Below are 13,876 nucleotides of genomic sequence, written 5' to 3'. Positions count from 1 at the left end.
GGACGGGGAACCCTGTGCTTAAGGTTTCCAATTTTATTTTATTTTCTGATCCAGATTCTGAGCAGATAGCAAGTCTTGCCCGCTGCATTCAGGAGATTGAAAAGCACATTTTAATGTTGTTGGTAGTTTAGCTCTGTGCATTATGGGGTGTTGATGCTTTCTTTCGTTCAAGGTTACGGCCGGCACAAGACATTTTGCTGCATTAATGCCTCAGGGTTCTGTAATCAGGCTGAAGAATGACAGATGGGCAGTCACTGTGGAGTCAAACGAGCGTAACAGTATTTTTTTCCCCATCTTGTAAGACTCAAAACTGTTAAAACAGCCAGTTAATGAACAATTTCAAAAATTGACAAACAATTAAAACACCCCCTAATGACCCAATTCAGGTTTTTTTTGAAATATTTTTTATTTGATTTTACTTATACAAAGTTATAACAATACAACCATACAAATCAATAGCTAAGAGATTCCTCTGAATCTCTGGACTTCCCACCTCCCCCCCCCCCCCCCCCGCATGGGTCCCATTATCAAACTTTTCCGGCTGCATCTTTTTCAATAATCCATGTTTTATATAACTCAATTGTCTCCATAGTTCTTGCTATGTTACAAGTGTTATTGCAATCCTGCTAGTGTTTTCATCTGTTTACAATGGTCTCCAAGATAAATTATAAATTTTCCAAATTCTTTGTTGAATTTTTGGTCTCCTTGGTTCCTGAGCTTTCCAGTCAGTTTTGCCATTTCAGCATAATCCAACAGTTTAACTTGCCATTCCTCTCTGGTAGAGGCTTTGTCTTCTTTCCATCTCTGGGCTAATGTCATCCTTGTGGTTGTCGTTGCATACATAAAAAGTCCTTTCTGCTCCCTTGGAATATCTGCACCTACAATTCCTAGTAAAAAAAAGCCTCTGTGTTTTTTTAAAAAAATAAAGGTTAATTTAAACATTTTTTCCATTCATTATATATCATTTCCCAGAATGCTTTTATTACCTTACAAGACCACCACATGCATTTCCAGCAGGTATTTGTACCTGTCTTATACATTTTTGCTAACTTACTGGGAGTCAGATACACAATGACCAAATTCGAATCAGATCCAGCATGGCCTACTGACCAGCAATGATTTGAACTGGGATGCCGTGGGTTGTTTTAAAATTGTTCATCAATTATTGTAAGTGCCCATTAATTAGTTGTGCTAACTGCTTTTAAAATCTCGGGATAAAGAAATGATATATTGTTTGTTAGGCTCCAGAGTGATTGCCAATATACCCCTCATCCTGAGCCCAGAATATTGAGGCAAGGCCATAGCTTAGAGGTAGAACACATGCTTTCCATACAGAAGGTCCCAGGGCACCTGGAATCTGTGTTCTGCTCTATACATCACCCTGTGTGGCCTTGGAGACAAGGGGGAAGGGGAGCTTGTTGCAGTAGGAGAGACAGACTCTTGGGATTCTGCTGTAGTCTCTTGACACCCCCCTCCTCTGCTTCAGCCTCTGAGTCTGAACTACTCTCTGTCACAGGCTCTCCTTGCTCACTGAATCCCGTTACCTCTTCAGTATCCAACAGCTCCCACTACTCTTCTCCCTCTGACCTCTCTTTGGTATCCCGCCACCAATCCCCTGGCTCTGAGCCTTCTTCCCCTGGGATGTCCCTCGAGGGTTCTCCCATCCACTCCTCGTCATCCAACAAAGGGGAATCGGGGGGGACGGACACTCGGGAGGAACACCCAGAGCAGGGCTGCTGATCCTCTTACACGCCTTACCTTCTGCCATCCAATTCTGCCAAAGGGTAGGGCCGGCCCTGTTCAAGGTAAATAGGCATCTGTACTTCGCACATTCAGCAACAAATACCATGTGGGTTAAAGCTCATTTTCAAAAAGCTATAAATTGCACCTGCTGTCACTCATGACAGCTGATCATCCAGCTATCTCTAACTTGATGTTTGGCTATTTATCTTGATTTTTCCATTTAGTCCATCTCTACTGATTCATAAATCTCATAGATAGCATGGCAATCTTCTCGCCCGACTGCCTGTGCAGGGGGCCCTGGAGGAGAGCCTTGGCAGGACTTTTTGCACAGTCATTGCACTCGCCGACCCTGTATATTGTATATTTCAGGTACATGCTGTCCGGAGCTGCAGGTCTTAAAAATGTGATTCTGACAATACCTTCATCAGGCCAGCCAAAATATCACAAAATAGCTTTTGAGGTCTCCAGAACTCTCCATGAGCTTAGAAGGTAAACACTGTAATGGGGAGCAGGAAGGAAAAATGCTGTCTGGCAATGATCCTTCCACTTCTGGGAACAGAGCAATAATGAGAGGAAATGCTTAACACAGAGCTGAGGAGTCTCAGACCCAGGGGAAATATGCAGTTCTCCAGCCTTCTCCATATGGCCCTCGGAACCCTCTCTAGGCCACACCCCCTCCCTGTAGGCCACACCCACCACAAGCCCTGCTTTGTGTTTTTGCTTGTCGGGAATGCATATCTGAACTCTGATAATGCCTATTACTTTTCTGCATGGAGGACACAGAGGGGTGTGCAGATGTGTGTAGAAGCCAGCCTACTACATGAAGGTAAGATTTACATTAATTACAATAGCTCAGTTGGTTGGAGCATGGTGCTGATAATGCCAAGGTTGCAGGTTCGATCCCCAGATGGGGCAGCTGCATATTCCTGCATTGCAGGGGATTGCACTAGATGATCTTCAGGGTCTCTTCTAATTCTATGATTTTATTATTCTGCCCACTTTTGCCTCTGGCCCCCATGCAACTCTAGCAGGTGGCCCCTGGCCAGAAGAGAATGTGGCCCTTGGGGTGGAAAAGGTTTCCCTGCTCCTGGCCTAATGGATACAGTGCTAATGATGGATGGCATTTAGGATACGCTTTGATTTTCAGTGAATAAACCAAACAGCAGTTAATGACTCTCCTCCCACACTTCTAGGAAGGAAAGTATTAGAATGTGTGAATGAGAAGCACATTGCTTGCCAGGTAAATCAAGGGATGTGCTCGGGTCTCCTAACACGGGGATCTTAAGATAGAACTGCAGCCCTTTTAGATTGCTCATTATTATGCTGTTTAGCCTACACATACATTGGACGCTTGGGTTGTGAACATGATCCATGTAGGATGCACGTTCGCAACCCGCAGAATTCGCAACCTGTGTCTGTGTGTCTACGATTTGGCGCTTCTGCACATGTGTGACCACTGAAACACAGAAGTAACCCGTTCCGGTACTTCCGGGTTTCAGCGGTCCACAACCCCCCCTAAAAATATGCAACCTGAAGCAGCTGTAACGCGAGGTATGACTGTAAAGGTTTTTCATTGCCTAGTGGGTTGCATTCTCTTTAAACTGTAACAAACTGCAGCCAATGTAAATGTCACAATACCCAATGTATTGTGGTGAGTGCCAACAGCTTTGTAGGCAAAAAACAGTTCCACTGAGAAACAAAAGAGGTGTCAGTATGCTGGGGGAACCCCAAAGTTTGAACAAGGACAAAAAAAAATACATAAAAAGGGAACAAAGAGCAGCCCAATGAGAAATGAGCATGCTTGAGCCACAGGATATAAGCTAAGGAAGAAAACCAGAGGTTGGAGGATGGAATGGAGTCTCCTGGAAAATGGAATGGTTGGCTGACTGGCTGGAACCCTGAACTGGATGCTTTTGATAAGAAGCAAGGATACATTACGTGTTGTTGTCCATGTACTTCCAATATTTTAATATATTTCTCATTTAACAAGATTTATTTAATTTAAAAAGCAGAGAGAATGCTATGTTATGTGAAACAATATAAAGTATTCACAATGAAATACTGATAAAATCAGCCGACTTTAAAAATAAGGCATTAAAATTATTTTAAAAATTGTTAAAATCTAGAGTTTTAAAAACGCACACAATAAAATTACTTATCTCGGAAGGCTTGCCTGGACAAATAAGTTTTTAGCAGGCATCAAAACCAATAAAATGAAGATTCCTGCATAATAGTGAGAGGCTTGCTACCTAACAAGAGAACTGCTAGACTGTTTGAGAATTTCAGAAAAATCTTTGCCTCTTCAGAAAATAAAAGTTTGGTTCAGTTTGTTCAGACAGGGATACATGCAAACATGTTATATGTTTGGGCACTCATAACCCCCCAAATCAGTAAAAGTTAGAACTAATAAAGGTTTGACTAAAACTGTGCCAAATACTTCTGGATTAAATTTAGGACAGGGGTCAGCAAACTTTTCCAGCAGGGGGCCGGTCTACTATCCCTCAGACCTTATGGGGCGGGCCAGACTATATTTTGGCGGGGGGGGGGGGGGGATGAACGAATTCCTATGCCCCACAAATAACCCAGAAATGCATTTTAAATAAAAGCACACATTCTACTCATGTAAAAACATGCTGATTCCCAGACCATCCTTGGGCTGGATTTAAAAGGCGATTGGGCCAGATCCGGCCCCCAGGCCTTAGTTTGCCTACCTATGGTTTAGGATAACAAGTCATTCAGGTTTGACATAGGTAGTTGGGGATAAAAAAGCAGAGACATCACTTTGCCAACAAAGGTCCGCATAGTTAAAGCCATGGTTTTCCCAGTAGTGATGTATGGAAGTGAGAGCTGGACCATAAAGAAGGCTGATCGCCGAAGAATTGATGCTTTTGAATTATGGTGCTGGATGAGACTCTTGAGAGTCCCATGGACTGCAAGAAGATCAAACGCATCCATTCTTAAGGAAATCAGCCCTGAATGCTCACTGGAAGGACAGATTATGAAGCTGAGGCTCCAATACTTTGGCCACCTCATGAGAAGAGACGACTCCCTGGAAAAGACCCTGATGTTGGGAAAGATGGAGGGCACAAGAAGAAGGGGACGACAGAGGACGAGATGGTTGGACAGTGTTCTCGAAGCTACAAACATGAGTCTTACCAAACTGCGGGAGGCAGTGGAAGACAGGAGTGCCTGGCGTGCTCTGGTCCATGGGGTCACGAAGAGTCGGACATGACTAAACGACTAAACAACAACAAGTTGGGGATAAACCAGTTAACAGACAAAGGCTGAAATGGCCAGTCATTAACCCAACAGTGGGAGCCATCAGCCAGGCAGAAGACACAGAAGGGGAAATTGCCAGGATTACAGTGGGTGACTGTGTAACTAGAATGGGGAGTTGCATTTGGCAAAGGTTTGGGGGAAGGAGGAGGAGGAAGTAGTTGGGATTCCATGAGGGCTGGTGAGGAGAATAGCTGGCCGCTGCCTTTCTCTTCTTCTTGTTATTATTCTTAACTGACATTACTGTATCTCTTTTGTAACCTCATTGTACACTGCTTACAAACAATGCTGTTAAGTGGTATATGAACTGATTGAACTGATTAATTAATAAATAAGTCTAGTGGTTTATTAATTAATCCACTAATTAATTCATAAATCTAGTGGATTAATTAATTCATAAGCCTTTAACAAATTTATAATGGCGTAAATTTTTGTGCATAAATTAACTGGCACAGTTCAAAGGACAAATGGCTATAGAGCAGTTCTTAGAAACCTTTGGGCCCATTGATGTTGCTCAACTCCCATCATCCCTAGCCATTTTACTGGGGCTGATGGGAGTTGTAGTTCGGCAACTTCTGGCAGGCCAAAGGTTCCCAAAATCTGCTTTAAAGGGTTAATCTCCAATTTTTCATGAACTCGGCAACTCTGTTTCAACTGTTGGAATCAGAATTTGGATTCACTATGATTAGACAAACTGGCATTGATATGAATGGCTGGTTTATGTAGTTATTTATGCCTCTTTTGTAAACAAACAAATAAATAACCCAAATCCACCCCACCCACGCCCCCAAAAAACCCAAGAGGCACTCTTGGGGCATAGTGTTCTGCACCCCCTAAATTGAAGGATTCGGGTTGTAAACGTGTCAATAAACCATTTTTTCATAAAGACACTATAGCCTCCATTGTGTCTTAATTTTCCAAAGGGAACACAAACCCTTGTAAGTGCCAAGACCCCTGGAATCTCTCACAGAGCTCTGCAGAGATTGAGGTGGCCCAGTAATGATATTTTAACAGGTATCTTTGTGCTCTTTTGGAGTATAAGAAATAATGATATATGTATAAGAAAAATGTATAAGTATAAGAAAAATGAAGTTTTAGGGCCAGCATGGCATCAATAACATTTTGTTCCACATTTGGCTGTTTCTCACGCCACTTCCTTAATGGATGTGGAAATCACAGCATCACTGAGTGGAATAAATCCACCTGAAGGAAAGGTATTCATTATATCTGGTTCTGAGATCAGCCTTAGCCAAATTCTAAATGGCATTTCCAAGACTTTCTAATTCCAGCAAACGCCTCAAGGCTGGTACTAGGTGAAGTCAGCAGATGAGGGTAGGTGGGAACCTACTGCTTTTATTACAGCGAACTGAGACCCTGCAGCTTACGTTATGCTGTCATAAAAAAGGAAGCTCTCGCAATAAAATGGGTTGTTGAATCTTTCTGCTGGCTCACAATCCACACCAACAGAGGGGAAGGGAGAATAAAGCAATACAATAAAAAAATCTAGATTGCTTTCTACCCTGAGGAGATTTATTTTACTTTTACCCTGTACTTATTCCAAGAAACTCAGGACCCCTGAAATATGTGTTTGTAGTCCGTCCCCCCCCCCCCCCTTATTTTGATTGTAAAATTGTAAACTGAATTTTGTACCTTATGGTGATAGGGGAAGAGGAGAGGGAATCAAATACAAATAATAATAACTTTATCATCACAACAAGCCTTTGAGGTAGTTTCAGCTGGAAGGTTCAGCTAAAATTATCTATCAAACTGAGTGAGAATTTGAACCTGGATCTCCTCAGGCCCTTGCCCTGCAGTTCCCAACATGTCACCCAAAACAAGGATTTATGAGCTGTCTTCTACAGAGTCTCTGAGATTTCTTTAGGAATATTATTACTGACATCCTGCACCCATTTTTTTATCATATAATCTCTAACATGTTCAGATTTGCAACCATATTTCAGTAACGGATGATAAATTCTGGATAATCTGTGCTTTGCTTTTTTAAAAAATAATAATAATGTTAATTAAGGTTCAGTTTCATGCTGTCTCTCCTTGCTTCTTCCCCTCCTCTCCATTTTCTTCCACTTGCTTCCCCACTCACGCATTCTTGCCTTCCTTTCCTTTGTTTATTTTCACCAGCCTCTCACTAGTCCTGACCCAGCTGAGATGTGCACACAGCTGCCTCTTTATTCTCTATGTGTGACTTGAGGCTTCTTCAGCTTCATCCCGCCTCCCCATTTCCAGGCCGTCAGGCTCAACTTCCGCTCAGGCTACAGTAAAAAGAAAATGCAGAGGGGTATAGAAAACACCACCTCTGCCTCCCACTATTTCCATGTTTATTGGCATATGTGGTCCATGGGATCCCAGGGCAGGTTATAGACAGCTCCATACTATTCAACCATGCAATACATAAACATTGAACTGGAGGGCTATTCTGATCTCACCTTCCACCCCTCCCCAAAGACATGTTCAGAAAGGTGTGTTGACCTGATGTAGAAATGTATGCAGTGATAAAACCAGGTGCATCTCAGAGGGGATGCGTTCCACAATCTGGGGACCAACACAGAAAAGGTCCTCTCATATACTGCCACCCCACAAAATTCACAGGGCAGCGGAACTGCCAGCAGTTTCCTTCCCCAGAGGACTCGATGGACACCCAGGCAGGATTGTATGGAAGGAGATGCTCCTTCAGATATTTGGAGCGCAAGTCATTTAGGGCTTAGCATATCAATGTAAGTGCCTTGAACTGGGCTAGGAGGCACACTGACCACCACTGCAGGTCTTGGGTGTACTATATGCCTGACCACTAGTGCCTGCCAGCACTGTGGCTACTGCATTCTGCACCAATTGTAGCCTCCAAACCGTCTTCAAGGGCAGCCCCACATAGAGCATACTACAGTAGCCCAGTCTTGAATGGATCACTGCATTCAGGCTATCTCTATCCTGGATTTTGGTCATTACTACCATCATAAACAAAACAAACACATTGTCAAGAGATAAGTAGCATGATAGGAAGAATCTCTAAAATATATATACAGTAATTAAGATCAACTTGCTTTCCCTCCAATTTTAAAAACAGAGCTATAAAGAAAAAGAGCTGTAAACTAAAAATAACATCATTAATCTTCACCAGGTTTACCTCTGCAAATTTTTCCTTTAGCGTTTGGGCAGTCATTGCAAACCTGGTTAGGCTGTTGCAAATGAGACATTTGAAACATGATTCTGGCTTGATCGTTGGCATCAGGCATATTCCTTACCCTGAGCAAAATAAATGTGTTTCTTGTTTCAGAATATAAAGGACAATGCAATCAATAAAGACTCAAGTCTTCTACTATGAGGGTAGAAGAGTTGCTGTTCTGCTGGGATTTTAACAGTAACGCACCTCCAAATACAGCATAGTTTGAAATCTCAGTGCCATAAATTCCTTGAAAAGAACACGCTGCTAACTCATATATAGTTGTCAGAACCATGTGATACCTTTAGAAGGCACAAACATGGCACAAACAAACAAAAAAAATACATGCTCAGAATTGTCTCAAGTCAATATCTCATTAAGGATACAGATCCCACAATGTAACAACATATTTACCAGCCTGATCAGGAACCTGCACCTTAAGAACTTGAGTGTATTAAACCCAATACTAACGCTTTTTCTTTCTTCTTTTTGTGCAGTGGTGGAAATGTGAGCATGAGCATCCGAGTCCAGATTTCTGGAAGGGCAGATATGATCCACTGCCTTAACATTCACACGAAGAAATGGCGCTCTGCTGAAGTTTTTTTGTTCTTCCTTGACCCACTGTCTCATTATTGATTCTGTAGAGTTTTAAGTGCATTAAGGAGTTTAATTTAAGAACGTAAGAGCCTACTGGGTCACGCCAACGGCCCAGCTAGTCCCGCATCTTGTTCTGACAGTGGCCAAACAGATACATGTGGGAAGCACTCAAGGATGCCAAGGTCCCTGAGTGAGTTCTGTGACAGAGTGGGGGTTTGAACCCTGCTCTCCCAGGTCATAGTCCATCACTCTAACCATTACACCAGCCTGGCTCCCTTGAGAGAAGCTTAAGATATGCTAATTTTAAAAATAAAATAAAAATCAATTAATGTCACATAGTTGTTTGAATGAATATAGCCTGTCAGCTTCCCTCCACCCTTTCTTCTTTAATGCACGTTGAGCTTGTAAAACATCTGGGCGGCTGGATAGGTTTCAACAGAGCCAAGCAACATCATTACATCTTTAGTGCAATGTGTTCCTGCCAAAATCAATTCACTATATTGCATTTCTGGCTTCCTTTGATCTTCCTTTGATGTAACATTTTTTCCATCGGCTCTACTCTCATTCCAGAAGAAACAAACGTCTGATTAACAACAATAACAGGAGAATGGTTATTAATTAATTAATTAATTAAAAACCTGCTTTCGGCAAAAAACCTCCTTGTAGAAAGCATCCGAGCTTCTTCTTCCTCCTGGACACCAGCCTTCATACTATTTGGCACTTCAAGTTATGCAGCAGGTGAAAACTGCTGCAAGCAATATGTGTGACATCCACCTCCTTCAAATGTCTCATCTGCATCAATATCAAAGGCAAATAGCTCAAGAGACCAGTCTATTTACATAGTCGGCCTGTACCTGTGGATGAAAGTTTCATACAATACAAACCAGTAGGTGCAGTGGTGCCCTTCAGATCTTTCCCTGACCCTGTCCTCTGTCATGAGGAGGCAAGGATGGTCACCCCTTTCTCTTGAAAAGTACATAAAGTTGAAGGAGGAAGTTGGAAAAGTGACACTCTCTCCCACTTCCTCTTAATGTGCTTCTCAAGGCAGATGGGTCTGACTTCCACCCAAATTGTCTGGAAAAGTGAAATGTGGATGTACACCCTGTCAGTATGCGTTTCAGCCGATGTACAGCGACTGGGCTGAATAACTGGTTCTGCCCCGACTGGGCTAGACGACTGGAACACTTTCAGAGACCTTCCAATCCTGGAAAACAGGAAAACTGGACCCACAACTGTGCATTGTGAGCACCAGACTCATGCAGAGTATAAATAACGCGGAAGCTAGCTGTGAAGCATAACTCCTTTTATTTTTAATAGCTACTGCAAACTAAAGAACTACTGGCTTGCTTGAGTGCTACATCTCCCCCTCAGCCATCTAGTCACTACATAGATAAGACTCTCTTCACACACAGAGTCAGGTGGTCAGTCAGGAGTGGAAGAGTAGAAGAGCAGTTTCCACCCCCTCCTTTCTCAAAACATCAGATCAGGACATTCTTGCAATGGGTGGGGGTGAAAATATCAACACACTCTTTCTCTCTCCCTGTCTCTTGGTAGGGGTGTGAAAGGAGCTGATCCAGGGGTGTTTGTGGCCAGAGGGAGCCAACTCTTTGGCTGCTGGCTTCTGAATACAGTGGTACCTTGGGTTACGAACTTAATTCGTTTCGGAGGCCTGTTCTTAACCTGAAACTGTTATTAACCTGAGGCGCGCTTTCGCTAATGGGGCCTCCCGCTGCTGCCATGCCGATGCCGCACAATTTCTGTTCTCATCCTGAAGCAAAGTTTGTAACCTGAGGTACTACTTCCGGATTAGCGGAGTTTGTAACCCTAAGCTTTTGTAACCCAAGGTACCACTGTACAGCTTTAGAAGTTGCTTTTCGAACACTCCCCAGTGCCACTGAAGTAAAAGACCCATGGTCCTGATGAGAGAGTAAATTCCCTCCTCTTGGTTCAAACGTACCCTCCAACATTTCTCCAATGAAAATAGGGACGTTCTGTTGAGGAAAAGTGGGACATTCCAGGATCAAATCAGAAACCAGGATGACTTCTGAAAATCCAGGACTGTCCCTGGAAAATGGGGACATTTGGAGGGTCTGTAAAAAGTGAAAGCACACACATGCACTTTCTGCCCTAGGTGCATCAAACCAGGCAGTGATGGTAGCTCTGCCACTGGAAGGCATGGTAGGAGTTTTCATGATATTATGCATAACCCCCTAACATAAATCCTTGCTGTGCACATGGCTAAAGAATCCCTGGCAGATGGCCATCCAACCTCTGTTTAAAATCCTCCAGTGAAGGAGAGTCCACCACCTTCCAAGGGAGAGACTGTTCCACTGTCCAACAGCTCTTAATGCCAAAAAGTTCTTCTTAATATTTAGGTCAGAATCTCCTTTCTTGTCATTTGAATCCACTGGTTTGGGTTCTAGCCTCTGGAGCAGCAGAAAACAAGCTTGCTCAATCATCCATGTGACAGCCGTTTAGATATTTGAAGATGGTATTATCTCTCCTTTCAGTCTTCTCCAGGCTAAGCATATTTTTCACCACCCTTGGTTTTCCCCAATCAGCTGAGCAGCACAAGGGTGCAGATTATAAGGAGATGAAAGTTTTAACTCTGTTGGAGAATATGCAAGGCATGCTGAGGATTATGCAAAATGTCTAGAGAGTGTACAAAATTCAGCATGCATATCTATTAGCATCTATATCTATCTATATCTATCTATCTATCATCTATCATCTATCATCTATCTCCCAAAGCTGATTGGAGATTCTGTATATTGCCTGGGAAATATGCACAATTCCCACTCCATGGAAGGTTTATGTCCACATTCTCTATGAAGCCCTGTGAATAGGCACAATGGCTGGTTATTATGTACATTAACTACTCAATTTGCATACCCCTGAACATGAGAATGCATTGCTCCTCATTTATATCCTTGCCTCCACATCCATCCCAAGTATGATATTCATTAATGTGAATGTGCTCTTTCCAGGTAAGTTTTGATATGGATGCAAAGTGGTCCAATTAATTGGTAAACAGTAAACTACCTTCAAGGGACGCGGGTGGCGCTGTGGGTAAAACCTCAGTGCCTAGGACTTGCTGATCGTAAGGTCGGCGTTTCGAATCCCCACGGCGGGGTGAGCTCCCATTGTTCGGTCCCAGTTCCTGCCCACCTAGCAGTTCGAAAACACCGGTAAGTGCAAGTAGATAAATAGGTACCGCTTTATAGCGGGAAGGTAAATGGCGTTTCCGTGTGTGGCACTGGTGCTGGCTCGCCAGCTGCAGCTTTGTCACGCTGGCCATGTGACCTGGAAGTGTCTTCGGACGGCGCCGGCTCCCGGCCTCTTGAGCGAGATGAGCGCGCAACCCTAGAGTCGGTCACGACTGGCCCGTACGGGCAGGGGTACCTTTACCTTTAAACTACCTTTACTGTGTTGATGAACTATGCAAGAGTTTCAGAAATAGGATCTCTTTGATAATTAATTCTGTAGCAAATGTTTCTTCCTGATTCTCTTTCTTAGTATTTTTTTTAATATACCAAATTTAAAGGTTAATGAGAAATCTGTTCATTAATCTGATTTCTTTTACAAAAGAGTAACTGGAATGATAGCTAAATATTTTGTTAATTTTCCCTTTCACAGTTTGGTTTGAAATGCCATGTGGGGGAGAACATTATCACATGATAATAAATATATTCTTTGCAATGGTGAATACCAAACAGATGTCATTGTGGAGCGCCACTCACTAAAGGGAAATTTAAGTAATCTTACATCATCTTAAAGTATTTCTCCTTCAAGGCCTGAGCCTTCCCTAAGATTGAACTGCAGTTAGAATTCATTTGATCCACTTTTTATTTTATTGATTTAAAAAGGGATGGGAACCCTATGGCCCTCCAGACACTGGTGCTGCTTAATTATTGTTTGTTTGTTTGTTTGTTTGTGCCCCGCCCATCTGACTGGGTTGCCCTAGCCACCATTGGTCATACTGGCTAGAGCTAGAAATCATCCAATTGGTAAATTGATTACTGTCACCTTCTTTAAAAGAAGATTGCCTTGGAGAACGTCGTCTTATAAAGATTCCCTTCACAGACCTACAGTTCCCAGAGTTCCTCAGGAAAAGGGACTCATAGTTCAATCACTCTGGGAACTGCAGCTGAGGGCAGGGACATCACCTTGCCAACAAAGGTCTGTATACTTAAAGCTATGGTTTTCCTAGTAGTGATGTATGGAAGTGAGAGTTGGACCATAAAGAAGGCTGATCGCCGAAGAATTTATGCTTTTGAATTATAGTGCTGGAGGAGACTCTTGAGAGTCCCATGGATTGCAAGAAGATCAAACCTATCCATTCTTAAGGAAATCAGCCCTGAGTGTTCACTGGAAGGACAGATCCTGAAGCTGAGACTCCGATACTTTGGCCACCTCATGAGAAGAGAAGACTCCCTGGAAAAGACCCTGATGTTGGGAAAGATGGAGGACACAAGGAGAAGGGGATGACAGAGGACGAGATGGATGGATAGTGTTCTCGAAGCTACCAGCATGAGTTTGACTAAACTGCAGGAGGCAGTGGAAGACAGAAGTGCTCTGGTCCATGGGGTCACGAAGAGTCGGACACGACTAACTAAACGACTAAGCAACAACAACAAAAACTCTCAATGCCCCTAACAAACTACAGCTCCCAGAATTCTTTGGAGGAAGCCATGACAGTTTAAAGTGTTATGATACTACTTTAAATGTGTGGTTTGAAAGTGCCCTCATACTGGAAAGACCCAATTTCAAAGGCCAACTCATTGGCTGATTTGGGGGCAGGCCCTTGGCCTAACCCACATGACAGGCTTGTTGTGATGATAAAATGTGGGAGTGTGGGAGAGTAGAAAGTTGAGATATAAATGTAAGAAATAGATCATGTGCTTCCCTTTAGTGCAGGTATGGAGAACATTTGGTCCTCCAGATGCTGCTCACCTACAACTCCCATCATCCTTGGCCATTGCTATGCTTGTTGCGGCTGGTGATAACTGTAGTTCTGCAACATCTGGAGGGTCAAAGGCTCCTCATGGTCGCTTTAGGACAGGCTTCCTCAACCTCGGCCCTCCA

The 13,876-nt window shown here is 43.1% G+C and overlaps 1 long non-coding RNA gene across 1 annotated transcript; it reads right to left on the bottom strand.

The window, feature by feature from the left end:
- Window positions 1-387: 387 nt before the first annotated feature.
- Window positions 388-8,418, bottom strand: LOC310674456. Its single transcript, XR_014509603.1, has 2 exons — window positions 8,277-8,418; window positions 388-887 (listed from the first exon to the last, which is right to left on the bottom strand). It is a non-coding gene; the product is annotated as an uncharacterized lncRNA (long non-coding RNA).
- Between the last annotated feature and the right edge of the window lie 5,458 nt (window positions 8,419-13,876).

The sequence above is a fragment of the Podarcis tiliguerta genome (genome assembly GCF_965153285.1).
Source record: "Podarcis tiliguerta genome assembly, chromosome: 3".
Taxonomy (NCBI): Eukaryota; Metazoa; Chordata; class Lepidosauria; order Squamata; family Lacertidae; genus Podarcis; species Podarcis tiliguerta.
The sequence above is the reverse complement of the archived record's forward strand: the minus strand, read 5'-3'. Positions and strand labels throughout refer to the sequence as shown.